The 19,949-nt window shown below is 48.5% G+C and overlaps 1 pseudogene; it reads right to left on the minus strand.

Annotated features, from left to right (window-relative positions):
- Nucleotides 1–16,857: 16,857 nt before the first annotated feature.
- On the minus strand, nucleotides 16,858–17,299 carry LOC127925094 (calcium-activated potassium channel subunit beta-4-like; annotated as a pseudogene).
- Nucleotides 17,300–19,949: the final 2,650 nt, after the last annotated feature.

A 19,949-nucleotide genomic window follows, 5' to 3' on the forward strand; every position in this document is an offset into this window, starting at 1 on the left:
CTCACTGGAGAGTTTCTCTGGGAAGTTTGGAGCCGGAGCCGGTGACTAGAGAATCTGACTTCGGAAACTGGAAAAAAAGATTGAGTCAATGAGCCTGAATGGAGTGGTGGAGAGGAACTAGAGAGGAAAACAGTGAATCATCTCTCATCTCTATTGGCTGCTGGTAGTCAAGGTAGTCCCTGTCTCTATTGGCTGGTGGTAGTCAAGGTAGTCCCTGTCTCTATTGGCTGGTGGTAGTCAAGGTAGTCCCTGTCTCTATTGGCTGGTGGTAGTCAAGGTAGTCCCTGTCTCTATTGGCTGGTGGTAGTCAAGGTAGTCCCTGTCTCTATTGGCTGGTGGTAGTCAAGGTAGTCCCTGTCTCTATTGGCTGGTGGTAGTCAAGGTAGTCCCTGTCTCTATTGGCTGGTGGTAGTCAAGGTAGTCCCTGTCTCTATTGGCTGGTGGTAGTCAAGGTAGTCCCTGTCTCTATTGGCTGGTGGTAGTCAAGTTAGTCCCTGTCTCTATTGGCTGGTGGTAGTCAAGGTAGTCCCTGTCTCTATTGGCTGGTGGTAGTCAAGGTAGTCCCTGTCTCTATTGGCTGGTGGTAGTCAAGGTAGTCCCTGTCTCTATTGGCTGGTGGTAGTCAAGGTAGTCCCTGTCTCTATTGGCTGGTGGTAGTCAAGGTAGTCCCTGTCTCTATTGGCTGGTGGTAGTCAAGGTAGTCCCTGTCTCTATGGCAGTGGAAGACCCGCCCACTCCAGGGCGAAAACATAGCTAGATAGTCTAAATATAGAAGCTGTCTGGTCTGTCTGTCTGGTCTGTCTGTCTGGTCTGTCTGTCGGGTCTGTCGGGTCTGGTCTGGTCTGGTCTGTCTGTCGGGTCTGTCGGGTCTGGTCTGTCTGTCGGGTCTGGTCTGTAGTCTGGTCTGGTCTGGTCTGGTCTGGTCTGGTCTGGTCTGTCTGTCTGTCTGTCGGGTCTGTCTGTCTGTCTGTCTGTCTGTCTGTCTGGTCTGTCGGGTCTGTCGGGTCTGTCGGGTCTGTCGGGTCTGTCGGGTCTGTCGGGTCTGTCTGGTCTGTCTGGTCTGTCTGGTCTGTCTGTCAGTCTGTCTGTCTGTCTGTCTGTCTGATTCACATCCTTCTTCCTTTAAGGCTGAATGGTGACTGGGGAGTGAATCTGAGGGACCAGGGAGATAAAACATAAAACCATATTAATGAATCTCTACTGTCTGGTAGTGGGTTGGTGGTAGTCAAGGTAGTCAGTCGTCTCTACGACAACATACTAAGAGCGAAACATAGCCAGTTGGTAGGGTATAAATAGAAGCTGTGGTGTGTGGGTGTGTGTGTGTGTGTGGTGTGGTGTGTGTGTGTCTTGTGCCAATCACATGCAGTATCCTACTCCTCGCCACTCAAATAAAAACAAGCCTGTGCCGCTTTGTCACGTCACCATGGCGACGAGGGGAACGTGACAAGGGCGGAGACGAGGCTTTTCTGTGAATGAGGAACACAAGGAGAGGTAGCGGACGGGAGGGAGGAGAGGTAGCGGACGGGAGGGAGGAGAGGTAGCGGACGGGAGGGAGGAGAGGTAGTGGACGGGAGGGAGGAGAGGTAGTGGAGAGGGAGGAGGAGAGGAGAGGTAGAAGAGGGGAGGGAGGAGAGGTAGCGGAGGGGAGGAGAGGTAGTGGAGGAGAGGGAGGAGAGGAGAGGTAGCGGACGGGAGGGGGAGGAGAGGTAGAAGAGAGGAGGAAGGAGAGAGGAGAGGTAGTGGAGGGGAGGGAGGAGAGGAGAGGTAGCGGACGGGGAGGGAGGTAGAGAGGGGATAATAAAAAATAATAATATATGCCATTTAGCAGACGCTTTTATCCAAAGGACTTACAGTCATGTGTGCATACATTCTACGTATGGGTGGGGAGGAGGGATCGAACCCACTACCCTGGCGTTAGGAAGCGCCATGCTCTACCAACTGAGCTACAGAAGGACCAGGGAAGGGGAGGAGAGGTAGCGGAGGGGAGGGAGGAGAGGGAGAGGTAGCGGAGGGAGGGAGGAGAGGTAGCGGAGGGGAGGGAGGAGAGGTAGGACGGGAGGGAGGAGAGGTAGCGGACGGGAGGGAGGAGAGGTAGCGGACAGGGAGGGAGGAGAGGTAGCGGACGGGAGGGAGGAGAGGTAGCGGGAGGGAGGAGGGAGGAGAGGTAGTGGAGGGGAGGTAGTGGAGGGGAGGTAGTAGAGGAGAGAGGTAGTGGAGGGGAGGTAGTAGAGGAGAGGTAGTGGAGGGAAGGGAGGAGAGGAGAGGTAGTGGAGGGGAGGTAGTAGAGGAGAGGTAGTGGAGGGGAGGTAGTAGAGGAGAGGTAGTGGAGGGGAGGTAGTAGAGAGAGGTAGTGGAGGGAAGGGAGGAGAGGAGAGGTAGTGGAGGGGAGGTAGTAGAGGAGAGGTAGTGGAGGGAAGGGAGGAGAGGAGAGGTAGTGGAGGGAGGGGAGGAGAGAGAGGTAGTGGAGGGGAGGTAGTAGAGGAGGTAGTGGAGGGAGGGAGGGAGAGGGAGGGAAGGGAGGAGAGGAGGTAGTGGAGGGGGAGGTAGTAGAGGAGAGGTAGTGGAGGGGAGGTAGTAGAGGAGAGGTAGTGGAGGGGAGGTAGTAGAGGAGAGGTAGTGGAGGGGAGGTAGTAGAGGAGAGGTAGTGGAGGGAAGGGAGGAGAGGAGAGGTAGTGGAGGGGAGGTAGTAGAGGAGAGGTAGTGGAGGGAAGGGAGGAGAGGAGAGGTAGTGGAGGGGAGGGAGGAGAGGTAGTGGAGGGGAGGTAGTAGAGGAGAGGTAGTGGAGGGGAGGTAGTAGAGGAGAGGTAGTGGAGGAGAGGGAGGAGAGGAGAGGTAGTGGAGGGGAGGTAGTAGAGGAGAGGTAGTGGAGGGGAGGTAGTAGAGGAGAGGTAGTGGAGGGGAGGTAGTAGAGGAGAGGTAGTGGAGGAGAGGTAGTGGAGGGGAGGTAGTAGAGGAGAGGTAGTGGAGGGGAGGTAGTAGAGGAGAGGTAGTGGAGGGGAGGTAGTAGAGGAGAGGTAGTGGAGGAGAGGAGGAGAGGAGAGGTAGTGGAGGGGAGGTAGTAGAGGAGAGGTAGTAGAGGAGAGGTAGTAGAGGAGAGGTAGTAGAGGAGAGGTAGTGGAGGAAGGGAGGAGAGGAGAGGTAGTGGAGGGAGGGAGGAGAGGAGAGGTAGTGGAGGAGGAGGAGAGGAGAGGTAGTGGAGGGGAGGGAGGAGAGGAGAGGAGTGGAGGGAGGAGAGGGAGAGGTAGTGGAGGGAAGGGAGGGAGGAGAGGTAGTGGAGGGGAGGGGAGGAGAGGAGAGGGAGGAGGAGAGGTAGTAGAGGGGAGGTAGTAGAGGGGAGGTAGTGGAGGAGAGGGAGGAGTGGGGAGGGAGAGGTAGTGGAGGTAGTGGAGGTAGTGGAGGTAGTGGAGGTAGTGGAGGTAGTGGAGGTAGTGGAGGTAGTGGAGAGGAGAGGAGAGGAGAGGAGAGGAGAGGAGAGGAGAGGAGAGGAGAGGAGAAGATGAAGGAACCCCCAGCTGACTCCTTGTGGGTTAATGCCAAATCAGTCAAGTGTTCCACAGGTAGTTTAATCAAGCCATTACCCAGGAGCCTGTGCTCTCATTAGCCAGCAGCACCAAAAGGTCACTGCTCCCAATGGGTGGGGCAGAACAGGGACAGCCAGTCTGAATACCCCCTCCTCAACATCATCCCACACCCCCTCCCCCTGCTCTGGCTCCCCTCCTCCTCCCCCTCCCCTCCTCTCCTCTCCCCCCTTCATCACCCTAAGTAATACATGAGTAATTCACTACAGTATTTACAAAGCATTAATAAACCCTTCAACCATACAGTATGTCCTATACTGAAAGAGACCATGACTCTCCCTCCTCCCTCCCTTCATCACCCTAAGTAACCCATGACTAATTCACTACAGTATTTACAAAGCATTAATAAACCCTTCAACCATACAGTATGTCCTATACTGAAAGAGACCATGACTCTCCCTCCTCCTCCCCTTCATCACCCTAAGTAACCCATGACTAATTCACTACAGTATTTACAAAGCATTAATAAACCCTTCAACCATACAGTATGTCCTATACTGAAAGAGACCATGACTCTCCCTCCTCCTTCCCTTCATCACCCTAAGTAACCCATGACTAATTCACTACAGTATTTACAAAGCATTAATAAACCCTTCAACCATACAGTATGTCCTATACTGAAAGAGACCATGACTCTCCCTCCTCCCTCCCTTCACCAAAAGAAAATCACCATTAGAATAAAGCATATAGTCGTATTGGCATAGAGCTGTAGGGTACAGATCTGCGTAGTGGCATAGAGCTGTAGGGTACAGATCTGCATAGTGGCATAGAGCTGTAGAGTACAGATCTGCGTAGTGGCATAGAGCTGTAGGGTACAGATCTACATAGTGGCATAGAGCTGTAGGGTACAGATCTGCATAGTGGAATAGAGCTGTAGAGTACAGATCTGCATAGTGGCATAGAGCTGTAGAGTACAGATCTGCGTAGTGGCATAGAGCTGTAGGGTACAGATCTGCATAGTGGAATAGAGCTGTAGAGTACAGATCTGCATAGTGGCATAGAGCTGTAGAGTACAGATCTGCATAGTGGCATAGAGCTGTAGGGTACAGATCTGCGTAGTGGCATAGAGCTGTAGAGTACAGATCTGCATAGTGGCATAGAGCTGTAGAGTACAGATCTGCATAGTGGAATAGAGCTGTAGAGTACAGATCTGCATAGTGGCATAGAGCTGTAGAGTACAGATCTGCATAGTGGCATAGAGCTGTATGGTACAGATCTGCGTAGTGGCATAGAGCTGTAGAGTACAGATCTGCGTAGTGGCATAGAGCTGTAGAGTACAGATCTGCGTAGTGGCATAGAGCTGTAGGGTACAGATCTGCGTAGTGGCGTAGAGCTGTAGGGTACAGATCTGCGTAGTGGCATAGAGCTGTAGAGTACAGATCTGCGTAGTGGCATAGAGCTATAGAGTACAGATCTGCATAGTGGCATAGAGCTGTAGAGTACAGATCTGCGTAGTGGCATAGAGCTGTAGAGTACAGATCTGCGTAGTGGCATAGAGCTGTAGAGTACAGATCTGCATAGTGGAATAGAGCTGTAGAGTACAGATCTGCATAGTGGCATAGAGCTGTAGAGTACAGATCTGCATAGTGGCATAGAGCTGTAGAGTACAGATCTGTGTAGTGGCATAGAGCTGGAGAGTACAGATCTGCATAGTGGCACAGAGCTGTAGAGTACAGATCTGCATAGTGGCATAGAGCTATAGAGTACAGATCTGCATAGTGGCATAGAGCTGTAGAGTACAGATCTGCATAGTGGAATAGAGCTGTAGAGTACAGATCTGCATAGTGGCATAGAGCTGTAGAGTACAGATCTGCATAGTGGCATAGAGCTGTAGAGTACAGATCTGCATAGTGGCATAGAGCTGTAGAGTACAGATCTGCGTAGTGGCATAGAGCTGTAGAGTACAGATCTGCATAGTGGCATAGAGATGTAGAGTACAGATCTGCATAGTGGCATAGAGCTGTAGAGTACAGATCTGCATAGTGGCACAGAGCTGTAGAGTACAGATCTGCATAGTGGCATAGAGATGTAGAGTACAGATCTGCGTAGTGGCATAGAGCTGTAGGGTAAAGATCTGCATAGTGGCACAGAGCTGTAGAGTACAGATCTGCATAGTGGCATAGAGCTATAGAGTACAGATCTGCATAGTGGCATAGAGCTGTAGAGTACAGATCTGCATAGTGGCACAGAGCTGTAGAGTACAGATCTGCATAGTGGCACAGAGCTGTAGAGTACAGATCTGCATAGTGGCACAGAGCTGTAGGGTACAGATCTGCATAGTGGCATAGAGCTGTAGAGTACAGATCTGCGTAGTGGCATAGAGCTGTAGAGTACAGATCTGCATAGTGGCACAGAGCTGTAGAGTACAGATCTGCATAGTGGCACAGAGCTGTAGAGTACAGATCTGCATAGTGGCACAGAGCTGTAGAGTACAGATCTGCATAGTGGCACAGAGCTGTAGGGTACAGATCTGCATAGTGGCATAGAGCTGTAGAGTACAGATCTGCGTAGTGGCATAGAGCTGTAGAGTACAGATCTGCATAGTGGCACAGAGCTGTAGAGTACAGATCTGCATAGTGGCACAGAGCTGTAGAGTACAGATCTGCATAGTGGCACAGAGGTGTAGAGTACAGATCTGCATAGTGGCATAGAGCTGTAGAGTACAGATCTGCATAGTGGCATAGAGCTGTAGAGTACAGGCTCTTACAGAAGTTGCACACATGGGGAACATTTTAAGTAGCCGGGGTCTTTAAGTAGCCGGGGTCTTTGCGCCCGGGGGTCTGTAAGCCCGGGTCTGTAAGTAGCCGGGGTCTTTAAGTAGCCCGGGGTCTTTAAGTAGCCTGGGGTCTGCATAAGTAGCCCGGGGTCTTTAAGTAGCCTGGGGTCTTTAAGTAGCCTGGGGTCTTTAAGTAGCCCGGGGTCTTTAAGTAGCCCGGGGTCTTTAAGTAGCCTGGGGTCTTTAAGTAGCCGGGGTCTTTAAGTAGCCTGGGGTCTTTAAGTAGCCTGGGGTCTTTAAGTAGCCCGGGGTCTTTAAGTAGCCCGGGGTCTTTAAGTAGCCGGGGTCCAGAGCCCGGGGTCTTTAAGTAGCCCGGGGTCTGTAAGTAGCCCGGGGTCTTTAGTAGCCTGGGGTCTTTAAGTAGCCTGGGGTCTTTAAGTAGCCTGGGGTCTTTAAGTAGCCTGGGGTCTTTAAGTAGCCCGGGGTCTTTAAGTAGCCCGGGTCTTTAAGTAGCCCAGGGTCTTTAAGTAGCCCGGGGTCTTTAAGTAGCCCGGGGTCTTTAAGTAGCCCGGGGTCTTTAAGTAGCCCGGGTCTGGGGAAAAACGTGTCATTTTATAAACGCATTTCATGCCATTCCAACGTCATTTTACACAACTGGAGACTTTGATTATTATTTTATACTGCACAAATGATGGAAAAGGTAGGCTACACTGACAAACTGAGAATCTGAGATCAATAAAAAAGACCTTGTCTTGAATCCATCTATAGCCCAGTCCAAGGTGTGTGGAGACACATATTGTAGGCTACAGTAGGAGGAGGAAATTATAGTCCTAAAATTGCTTTCCAGTTTTACTGACTCACTCCCTGTTGATGGCTGATGCGCTCGTGCCAAAAGCCTCTCTGTCTCTTATTTTATAAGTACAGCAGATTAATGTGTTGGTAGCCTACAGCAGAGAGTCTTCTCTTTTCAGCCGGAGCCATCTGCTTTCCAACCTGTGTTTTCCCTCGATTGTATTTGAAATATTGAGAAAGGCCTGTTTGGTCTGCATGCTGTTTGTTCACTGATAGATTTGCCGCTCGTTCCCGACAGTAGACTATTCCTTGTTATTGGGCTACAATCCACAGCTAGGCTATTCCTTGTTATTGGATTACAATCCACAGCTCGGCTATTCCTTGTTACTGGGCTACAATCCACAGCTAGGCTATTCTTTGTTATTGGATTACAATCCACAGCTCGGCTATTCCTTGTTATTGGGCTACAATCCACAGCTCGGCTATTCCTTGTTATTGGATTACAATCCACAGCTAGGCTATTCCTTGTTATTGGATTACAATCCACAGCTCGGCTATTCCTTGTTATTGGATTACAATCCACAGCTAGGCTATTCCTTGTTATTGGATTACAATCCACAGCTAGGCTATTCCTTGTTATTGGATTACAATCCACAGCTAGGCTATTCCTTGTTATTGGATTACAATCCACAGCTAGGCTATTCCTTGTTATTGGATTACAATCCACAGCTAGGCTATTCCTTGTTATTGGCTACAATCCACAGCTAGGCTATTCCTTGTTATTGGATTACAATCCACAGCTAGGCTATTCCTTGTTATTGGGCTACAATCCACAGCTAGGCTATTCCTTGTTATTGGATTACAATCCACAGCTAGGCTATTCCTTGTTATTGGATTACAATCCACAGCTAGGCTATTCCTTGTTATTGCCAACCACAGCGCCAGGGCTACAATCCACAGCTAGGCTATTCCTTGTTATCGGGCTACAATCCACAGCTAGGCTATTCCTTGTTATTGGGCTACAATCACAGCAGCCTTGTTAGGCTATTAGGCTATTCCTTGTTACTGGGCTACAATCCACAGCTAGGCTATTCCTTGTTATTGGGCTACAATCCACAGCTAGGCTATTCCTTGTTATCGGGCTACAATCCACAGCTAGGCTATTCCTTGTTATCGGGCTACAATCCACAGCTAGGCTATTCCTTGTTACTGGGCTACAATCAACAGCTAGGCTATTCCTTGTTACTGGGCTACAAGCAACAGCTAGGCTATTCCTTGTTACTGGGCTACAATCAACAGCTAGGCTATTCCTTGTTACTGGGCTACAATCCACAGCTAGGCTATTCCTTGTTACTGGGCTACAATCCACAGCTAGGCTATTCCTTGTTATTGAGTTACAATCAACAGCTTGGCTATTCCTTTATATTGGGCTACAATCCACAGCTCGGCTATTCCTTTATATTGGGCTACAATCCACAGCTAGGCTATTCCTTGTTATTGAGTTACAATCAACAGCTAGGCTATTCCTTTATGTTGGGCTACAATCCACAGCTAGGCTATTCCTTTATATTGGCTACAATCCACAGCTTGGCTATTCCTTTATGTTGGGCTACAATCCACAGCTATGGAAATGTAAAATAAATAAGCTATGGATCATCTGTGGCTTAATTATAGGCCTTCTGGTGGTGTAGTATTCTGAATGATTTCATTTATTTCTGAACAGACAACAGTACTTATATAACTTGGGCTAATGTATTACAAGGTATCAGGACTGTTGCAGTTTCTCCAGAATCGTGCAGCTGTGATTCTATAAGGAAACAAATGATGAATTGCAACGCTGGAGAGACGAGAGTCGCAGGCTCATGTCTATCAGAGCAGAGAGGGAGAGAGATCGTAGAAAAGTGAATTCAATTTTAGTTATGTGAGAGAGAGATACAGGCACGGTTGTCATACAGCCACGGCCACCCGTTGGTCTCACACATACACAGTGGCGACCCGTCATTCAAGGCAGCCCATTTGAATTAAATACATTTTTTGGGGGGGTCTTGCCTGTTCCGCATTTTATTTTGGTGTTAATATGTGTCACATATCAGTTTGTAAACAATGTAAAAAATATATATATGTATATATATATAATTGGGTTCATAAAGCCGCATACAAACATGGTCTCTTTTTGCTTTCTTAAGGCAGCTCCAACATGCAGGTGTTTCAGACTAGCTCAGTGCTTTCTTAAGGCAGCTCCAACATGCAGGTGTTTCAGACTAGCTCAGTGCTTTCTGTGGTGGTGGGAAAGGCAGCAGAAAATATGGAAAGTTGCACCGTGATTGGCTCAGTGTTCTGTCACTCATGGGGACACCTCGTCACCGCCAAGTCAAAAGGGTAGACCACGAAAATTCTATCCCCTTTGGTGCTGCCATAGAGTTACATTAGAAGTGCCCATCCAAGAAGGCTCTAGGACATTGGGCGGCCTAGTGGTTAGAGCGTTGGACTAGTAACCGGAAGGTTGCGAGTTCAAACCCCCCAGCTGACAAGGTACAAATCTGTCGTTCTGACCCTGAACAGGCAGTTAACCCACTGTTCCCAGGCCGTCATTGAAAATAAGAATATGTTCTTAACTGACTTGCCTGGTTAAATAAAGGTAAAATAAAAAATAAGAATGTGTTCTGACTTGTCTGGTTAAATAAAGGTAAAATTAAAAATAATAATTGGCCACAGATAAAATGACATCAAATCACATAACAGGCAGCTTTAACCCAGGTGGTTCCCAGGCCGTCAATGAAAATAAGAATCTGACTTGCCTAGTTAAATAAGGTGAAAAATATATCTTTTTAATCATACTTTCAAAACCTATCTAGCAGTCATCATCATGAATCGAGTCGGCAATCTACTGGCAAATCCTTTTTAATCATTGTCATATGAAGACAAATAATGAAGAGAAAGTATAGATAAAATCCAATGCTCATCGGCCATTGGACATAAACATTACACAACAAGTTGGAAATCGCAAATTCAACAATTAGTGGTTTGAAGGAATCAGTGGCCATCTGCAAGCATTGCAAAGCAATCATTAGCCTGCTCTTCAGTGGAGTGGCTGTGTGGTCCCAAGTCTAAGATTACGGGTCTCTTTTCCTAGTTTAAAATTATAAACATTCAACATTGGCCATGCTGTCAATGAAGCATGATTTGTGCCGCGCCTCAACTCAACCGTTAACTCTGAACTGCAAAACTAACTTTAGTGAGTTCAAGACAACTGGGAACTCGGGGAAAAATGAGCTACGACTGGGAAAATACGTTTCGAACTTTCACTCAACTCGGAATTGTAAACCAGGGAACTCTGGCCGCTTTCTGGAGCTACAACCTGAAGGTCACTGACGTCATCATGATTCATATTTTCTTTATGTTCCAGTTCCCAGTTTTGAGTTCCCAGTTTGTCAACGAAGGACCACCGCGCTACCTTCCTGTTCAAGTGAGCACGGCACAACAAGGTGAGTCCAAAAATGTGTGCATGCTGCTGCATAAATGATCTAATATATTAAGGAGATGTATAGTGTGTAGACTGTAGCTAAGAAATTAATACCAGGTGTATATTGTGTAGTAAACTGTTAGTAGCTCATGTGTCTCACCCTGATAATTTGGTCTATATTCACCTCTTAATTTCACCTACTGTTCTGACTTGGTGGTGCACATGTAGCCTATAACCTGTTTTAGAGAAATGTAGTCATTGAATATTGTAAGAGCTTTCATTGTCTGCTTATATATGCCCCCTTTATTTATCCTACACTTCTGAGTTGGTGTACAGGGAGAACATTGTAAGAATGGCCCATGTTCTGAATTCTGTCGCTGTACATTTCAAAAGTGCCAGACAAGGTTCCGCTGATATCCAGGTATAGCAGTGGTAGGTGTTGGGACTCTGCTGATATCCAGGTATAGCAGTGGTAAGGTGTTGGGACTCTGCTGATATCCAGGTATAGTAGTGGTAAGGTGTTGGGACTCTGCTGATATCCAGGTATAGCAGTGGTAAGGTGTTGGGACTCTGCTGATATCCAGGTATAGCAGTGGTAAGGTGTTGGGACTCTGCTGATATCCAGGTATAGCAGTGGTAAGGTGTTGGGACTCTGCTGATATCCAGGTATAGCAGTGGTAAGGTGTTGGGACTCTGCTGATATCCAGGTATAGCAGTGGTAAGGTGTTGGGACTCTGCTGATATCCAGGTATAGCAGTGGTAAGGTGTTGGGACTCTGCTGATATCCAGGTATAGCAGTGGTAGGTGTTGGGACTCTGCTGATATCCAGGTATAGCAGTGGTAAGGTGTTGGGACTCTGCTGATATCCAGGTATAGTAGTGGTAAGGTGTTGGGACTCTGCTGATATACAGGTATAGCAGTGGTAAGGTGTTGGGACTCTGCTGATATCCAGGTATAGCAGTGGTAAGGTGTTGGGACTCTGCTGATATCCAGGTATACAGTGGTAAGGTGTTGGGACTCTGCTGATATCCAGGTATAGCAGTGGTAAGGTGTTGGGACTCTGCTGATATACAGGTATAGCAGTGGTAAGGTGTTGGGACTCTGCTGATATCCAGGTATAGCAGTGGTAAGGTGTTGGGACTCTGCTGATATCCAGGTATAGCAGTGGTAAGGTGTTGGTCTCTGCTGATATCCAGGTATAGCAGTGGTAAGGTGTTGGGACTCTGCTGATATCCAGGTATAGCAGTGGTAAGGTGTTGGGACTCTGCTGATATCCAGGTATAGCAGTGGTAAGGTGTTGGGACTCTGCTGATATCCAGGTATAGCAGTGGTAAGGTGTTGGGACTCTGCTGATATCCAGGTATAGTAGTGGTAAGGTGTTTTCTGCTGATATCCAGGTATAGTAGTGGTAAGGTGTTGGGACTCTGCTGATATCCAGGTATAGCAGTGGTAAGATGTTGAACTCTGCTATATCCCAGGTGATAGAAACAAGAGTGGTACAGGCTGTTGGGACTCTGCTGATATCCAGGTATAACAGTGGTGCAAAGGTGTTGACTCTGCTGATATCCAGGTATAGTAGTGGTTCAGAATATTAGGGCCTCTGCTGATAATAGCATGGTAATTGGGACTCCATGATATCCAGGTATAGCAGTGGTAAGGTGTTGGGACTCTGCTGATATCCAGGTATAGCAGTGGTAAGGTGTTGGGACTCTGCACACATATCCAGGTATAGCAGTGGTAAGGTGTTGGGACTCTGCTGATTTTAGCAGTTTTTTTTTGCTGATATCCAGGTATAGCAGTGGTAAGTCTTTGGGACTCTGCCCACTGATATCCAGGATCTTGGTAAATTTGGGACTTGCTTATCCAAAACAGTGGAAACAAGAGTGTTGGGATCCTGCTGAATCCAGGTATAGCAGTGATTAAGGTGTTGGGACTCTGCTGATATCCAGGTATAGCAGTTCAAGGTGTTGATCTTTTTCTCACTAACCCTTCAGGTTAGCAGTGAATCAAGGTGTTGGGACTCTGCTGATATCCAGGATATATTAGTGGTAAGGATTGGGCTCTGCTGATATCCAGGTATAGTAGTGGTAAGGTTTTGAAGATATCCAGGTATAGTAGTGGTAAGGACCTCCTGATATCCAGGTATTCAGTGGTAAGGTGTTCAGTTGGTTGCTGATATCCAGGTATAGCAGTGGACACACACACACACACACACACACACACACTGATATACACACACACACTGCACACACACACACACACACAATCACACACACACACACACTTCACACTTTCACACCTTAAACTCAGACAATCCAACAGTCATAAGAAAAAGTTGTACACATTCAACATGCTTTTTTGATAAGGATCTTTAAACATTACTTTGTTTTGGTATCCCATCCCAGTTTACATGCTAAAATCGCCACTGCACAATCATGTAGGTCACAGTGTTTCATAACCTCCCCGACCTCAATCAACAGTTCCTCCAAGGCAAGGGCTGAAAACTGCCATCCTTAACTGCAGTTTTGGTGTCTACTAAACATGAACAGAGGACAGAGGACAACACAGAAAGAGTCATTGATCTGCTTTTATTGGCATTCAACCCCTGTTTTTTTAAGCTTTGCAAAAAGGGTACAATTTTTTTGTGCCAAGTCATTCAACCCCTGGTTCCTTTGGTTCTTTGAAATGAAGTCATTCAACCCTGTTCCTCCCACGAGCAATCAGATTCTGAAAAAATCCATGTCAAGATCTGATTGATTGGTCAAAGACCAATTAGTGAAAAACCATCCAGATTGGGCTAGAAACAGGATATATTAGTGAGCTTAATGAAGTCATTATGATTCAGGACAAAAGTCCTGGTTTTTTGCCTTTTTACAAAGACACACACACACACACACACACACACACACACACACACACACACACACACACACACAGTTCCACACACACACACACACACACACACACACACACTTTGGTACACACACACACACACCAATAAAAACAGCTAAATCTTAGTGCAAGTCATACGCAAAAGTTGTACAACTTACAATCAACATGCAGGGTCAGGGATGATAACATTAAACATGGACTGTTAGTTGTATCCCAAATAGCACCCTATTCCCTATATTGTGCACTATGTAGGAACAGGGTTCTATTTGGGACACAGTCAATCCTCTCCTCAGACTCTACAGTTCCTCCAAGCCTGAGGAGCCCAAACTGCCAAGCTCTCTGACTGCAGTGATTGAGTCTACTAAACATGAACAGACAGACAGACTGACTACAACACAGTGTAACTAAAGTGAGTCATTGCCTGCTTACTGCCAACTCATTCAACCCCTGGTTCCTTTTGCCTGCTTACTGCCAAGTCATTCAACCCCTGGTTCATTTGGTAGCTTACTGCCAAGTCATTCAACCCCTGGTTCCTTTTGCCTGCTTACTGCCAACTCATTCAACCCCTGGTTCCTTTTGCCTGCTTACTGCCAAGTCATTCAACCCCTGGTTCCTTTTGCCTGCTTACTGCCAACTCATTCAACCCCTGGTTCATTTGGTAGCGTACTGCCAAGTCATTCAACCCCTGGTTCCTTTTTCCTGCTTTCTGCCAAGTCATTCAACCCCTGGTTCCTTTGGTAGCTTACTGCCAAGTCATTCAACCCCTGGTTCCTTTGGTAGCTTACTGCCAACTCATTCAACCCCTGGTTCGTTTGGTAGCTTACTGCCAAATCATTCAACCCCTGGTTCGTTTGGTAGCGTACTGCCAAGTCATTCAACCCCTGGTTCGTTTGGTAGCTTACTGCCAAATCATTCAACCCTGGTTCGTTTGGTAGCGTACTGCCAAGTCATTCAACCCCTGGTTCGTTTGGTAGCTTACTGCCAAGTCATTCAACCCTGGTTCGTTTGGTAGCTTACTGCCAACTCATTCAACCCCTGGTTGGTTTGGTAACCAGCCAAAGTCCTGACTTCTTTCCTCTCAGTGCCACTGTCTGCAGTCATTCTAACCTCATCCCCAGGCTCAGGCTCAGAGAGAGAAGGCTGGGTTTACATTGGTCCTAAATGGTACCTAATTACTTTTGGCCACACTTTTTCCTTCGCACACTACTTTTAGTCACCCTATTCCCTTAGTGGACAAAAGTAGAGCACTACATGGGGAATAGGGTGCCACTTTAAATGCAGACACATGCGATCGTGCATCACTGTTCAAAGCTGTGCTCCTGTTGCCATAGAACCCAGTCAGTAAACATAGAGGCGTGTTAAAGACACAGGACGGAGGGATGCAGTGGTGTTACCATGGAGCTGGGGGGAGAGGAGTACCTGTGGTGTAGCGGGAGAGAGGTCTGTTCTAGACAGCAGGGAGGAGGAGAGGGGGGGTGAGGAGGGGACGGAGGAGAGGAGGTGACGGAGGGGACGGAGGAGAGGAGGAGGAGGAGAGGAGGGGACGGAGGAGAGGAGGGGATCGAGGAGAGGAGGGGACGGAGGAGAGGAGGGGACAGAGGAGAGGAGGGGACGGAGAGAGGAGGGGACAGAGGAGAGGGAGGGGACGGAGGAGAGGAGGGGACGGAGGAGGGAGGGGACGAGGAGGAGAGGAGGGGACAGAGGAGAGGAGGGGACGGAGGAGAGAGGAGGGGAGAGGGAGGGACGGAGGAGAGGAGGAGAGAGAGGAGGGGACGGAGGGGAGAGGAGAGGAGGGGACAGAGGAGAGGAGGGGAGGAGGAGGGAGGGGACAGAGGAGAGGAGGGAGAGAGGGAGGGGAGGGGACGGGAGGAGAGGAGGGGAGAGGAGAGGAGGGACAGAGGAGAGGAGGGGACAGAGGAGAGGAGGGGGAGAGAGGAGGGGACAGAGGAGAGGAGGGGACGGAGGAGAGGAGGGGACAGAGGAGAGGAGGGAGAGGAGGGAGGGACGGAGGAGAGGAGGGGAGAGAGGAGGGACGGGGACAGAGGGAGGAGGGGGAGGGAGAGGGAGGGGACGGAGGAGAGGAGGGGACAGAGGAGAGGAGGGGACAGAGGAGGGGGGGACGGAGGAGAGGAGGGGACAGAGGGAGGGGACGGAGGAGAGGAGGGGAGGAGGAGAGGAGGGGACAGAGGAGAGGAGGGAGGAGAGGAGGGGGGAGGAGAGGAGGGGAGGAGGAGAGGGGAGGGAGGGGGACGGAGGAGAGGAGGGGACAGAGGAGAGGAGGGGACAGAGGAGAGGAGGGGACGGAGGGAGGAGGGGGAGGAGAGGAGGGGACAGAGGAGAGGGAGAAGAGAGGAAAGGGAGGAGAGGAGAGGAGGGGATGGAGATGAGAGGGAGGGGACGGAGGAGAGGGGAGGGGACAGAGGAGAGGGGGGACTGGGAGAGGATGATGAGGAGAGGATGAGGATGATCGAGGAGAGGAGGGGACCACAGAGAATTTGAAGAGGAGGGGACAAGAGGAGAGGGAGGGACGATTTGAGGAGAGAGGAGGGGACGGAGGAGAGATATCACACACAATGGGACGGAGAGAGAGAGGAGAGGGAGGAAAGAGGAGAAGAGGGAGACGTTTGGGGAGGATGAGGAGGGAACGGAGGAGAGGAGGGGAAAGAGGAGGGGCAGGAAGACAGGAAGAGTTGAATGCCCTACAGTACCCTCAAAGGTATAAACACACTATCTACAGAAGAACACAAGATGAGAAGGTTGGATTTCAACACTTCTGAAGTTAGCTAGAAATAACAGGCAACTATTAACATAATATGATCTCATGTCAATAAATGAGATGAATGATGATGATGATGATGATGATGATGATGATGATGATGATGATGATGATGATGATGATGATGACCACAGAGAATTTGAAGAAATTCTCAAAAGGACCAAGACATTCCCGATTTGTAGTCTGAGAGGTGCACGTCTGAAAAGTAATATCACACACAATGGGACTAGAGAGTTTAATGGACCAACTGAAAAGAAAAGAGACCTCACACAGACGTTTGGGCTTTCTGTCCCAAAGGAGTCATTTAGTCTTTCTGTTCCTCTTCATCACAGTAGAGGTTCTCTTTGTGAGTGATGATGAGGCTATGTCTCTAGAATAGACTTGGACAGGTGTAGATCCTCTCACACTTGCTGTAAAGTGACTTTTACGAAAGTTAAACTCATTATTTAAGTCTGTGATTGTTTTGCCTATCTTTGGAATAGAAAATAGCAAGAATGTTATTTCGTCTTTAGTATACAAACACGTGTTTACATTAACATAGTTTTAAAAACAGGCAACTATTAACATAATATCGATCTCATGTCAATAAACTGAGACTGGGAACTTTTCCAGCCAGACACTTTGCCTTGCTACTGTATCGATCGTTCACAGCTTTGCATTCAGTAACTGCAACACTGTGTCGACTATAAAGTCTAGAGCGCTCCTTCACAGTGTTCTCGTTCTAGAGTTGTAGTCATTTACCTTTGGGTTCAGCACCAGTTGCTGTTCATCAAAGTGCAGCAGAGCCACGGAGTTCGATTCGGAATTATTGACGAATATCTGCAGACACGGATACAGCGAGGTCCCCTTGCAGTCCGCCCCGCACGTGAACACGCACTCGAACATCTTACTCCGGTCTGAGCACGGACACCACCGTGCAGTTGGCCGGTTTGCTCTGCATGCTCTGTAGAGTTGGACTGAGCCAGCAGAACCCACTGCAGGATAAAGAGGGACAGGATGCCACAGACGATGAGGAACAGTCCTAGTCGGATACATCTTATCCTCCGCCTCCGAGTACTGTCTGACACCCTCATTTTCGCCATTATGCTCCATTCTTCGGTCTAAAAAGAGCTGAAAGTGACGAGAGAGAGAGCTGGAGAGGGGTTTCCATTCTCTGCGCTGTGTTTGCCCCAAACACTGGCAGCCTCTAGGAAAACGTCCCTTACTCACTCAACCGGCCTCCGCGCCCTCCCTTCTGCATGGAGAACGTTTTGCGAAAGCGGAGCAGCTGCGGTCCAGCCTGTGCCTAAACACCCCTCCTCCCCTCATGTAAGGGCTCTTAATGCGCGTGATATCTACTTCATATCACAACGGTCCGTAGAGATTTGGATTTTGCTGAAAGGCTCTGATGTTGCATCTGGGATTAGGTTCGGAGTAAATGCCCCTCCCTTTACTGGCGATCAGATGATGCGCTGCAGTAAGGTCCATTAACCGTGGCTCCGACATCCACCACTTCTGTGGACAAACTGGTTTCTACTGTTGCCCCTTTACTGTCTGATGGAGCCGTTTATGTAAGGGCTTTCTCTGCTCACGGTGCCGAGAGGTCTGAGGACCAGCCTGATATAGCCTGAGGCGAGGATCTTTCTACAGTTAAAAATAGTTTCTCTTCTGTTTTGACACCATTAAATGTTACCAACTTTTCAGTTTACGCTGATTGACGGTATTGTTTTGACGCATCACTCCAGGATGCACCTGTTGACAGACTAGGCTAAGCTAGTTACTGTTAACACATTCAATAACACAAATAATGGCCTACGTCATTAAGCTTTGGGACACATGATAACTACTGTTACAGTCTTAACCAGCATCTTAACCTCCTCCCCATACAAAAACAAAGCATCTTATAGTTGACCAATCAAAAAGCAAGCATTATGCCATCCCGAGTTTTAGCGTAATCAGCAATGCCCGCATCAACGATTACGGTGGTGTACGGCGCTCGGTGGTAACCTTCCCCAGTGCACGTGGCAGAAAAGCCTAAAGTCAGCATAGTCTCCATCTGTTCACTTCCTAGATGCACAGAATCATTTTGGGCTTCCCCAGGCTCTGTAAGGGTCAGCATTAACACATAGAAACATTCAGCATCATAAACACACCAGGCTCTGTTACAGGGTCGTTGTATGTAAGGGCCATTAACCAGCGGTTTCCATTCACTGCATCTTTATAAACACCCAGTTTACTGTCTGACATTGTTTTGTTTGAGAGAGAGAGAAATGATTGGAACCTATCTTGTCAACTTTGACCTTTTTATCTTTTAATGGAAAATGACAAATGTTTATCAAGTGTTGTGTTGAAATAATCTGGAAACTGTTTTCATAAAAGTAATGACTATTTTATATTAATTAAAGATTTCTAGATGATGCTTACATTTGATGCAGGGACAAATCAGTATCACTACTACTACTACTACTACTACTACAATCAACCTTGTCACATCAGCATCTTAACCTCCTCCCCAGGCTCTGTTACTCCTCCCCAGGCTCTGTCACAGGGTCAGCATCTTAACCTCCTCCCCAGGCTCTGTTACAGGGTCAGCATCTTAACCTCCTCCCCAGGCTCTGTCACAGGGTCAGCATCTTAACCTCCTCCCCAGGCTCTGTTACAGGGTCAGCATCTTAACCTCCTCCCCAGGCTCTGTTACAGGGTCAGCATTAACCTCCTCCCCAGGCTCTGTCACAGGGTCAGCATCTTAACCTCCTCCCCAGGCTCTGTCACAGGGTCAGCATCTTAACCTCCTCCCCAGGCTCTGTTACAGGGTCAGCATCTTAACCTCCTCCCCAGGCTCTGTCACAGGGTCAGCATCTTAACCTCCTCCCCAGGCTCTGTTACAGGGTCAGCATCTTAACCTCCTCCCCAGGCTCTGTCACAGGGTCAGCATCTTAACCTCCTCCCCAGGCTCTGTTACAGGGTCAGCATCTTAACCTCCTCCCCAGGCTCTGTCACAGGGTCAGCATCTTAACCTCCTCCCCAGGCTCTGTTACAGGGTCAGCATCTTAACCTCCTCCCCAGGCTCTGTTACAGGGTCAGCATCTTAACCTCCTCCCCAGGCTCTGTTACAGGGTCAGCATCTTAACCTCCTCCCCAGGCTCTGTTACAGGGTCAGCATCTTAACCTCCTCCCCAGGCTCTGTTACAGGGTCAGCATCTTAACCTCCTCCCCAGGCTCTGTCACAGGGTCAGCATCTTAACCTCCTCCCCAGGCTCTGTCACAGGGTCAGCATCTTAACCTCCTCCCCAGGCTCTGTTACAGGGTCAGCATCTTAACCTCCTCCCCAGGCTCTGTTACAGAGACGGCTGGACTGGGGATGCGATGAGTTGTGCCCCAATTCCAATCTCTGTCTCTATCCACACATGCCCAGTTTGTTGTCCCTAATATGTGAATATAACAGAGGTGATTAAAGTAACCTTCCCTGGACCTGATGACTGGCCTAGTCTTTAGCTCAGAGGGCTATTGTGCCTTGCGGAATACCATGATTCAAACCCGGATTCAGTTGGAAACATAAGAATTAGAATAGCAGAAACTGAGCATGACTTGTACCTTGGCTGCATCTGTAGACTTACCTCGCCGCCAGGCTCCACTGCTATACCGGCATATAGAGAGAGACGGCTGGACTGGGGAGGATATGTAGACTTACCTCGCCGCCAGGCTCCACTGCTATACCGGCATATAGAGAGAGACGGCTGGACTGGGGAGGAT

This window comes from Oncorhynchus keta, unplaced genomic scaffold (genome assembly GCF_023373465.1).
Source record: "Oncorhynchus keta strain PuntledgeMale-10-30-2019 unplaced genomic scaffold, Oket_V2 Un_contig_5078_pilon_pilon, whole genome shotgun sequence".
NCBI classification, from domain to species: Eukaryota; Metazoa; Chordata; class Actinopteri; order Salmoniformes; family Salmonidae; genus Oncorhynchus; species Oncorhynchus keta.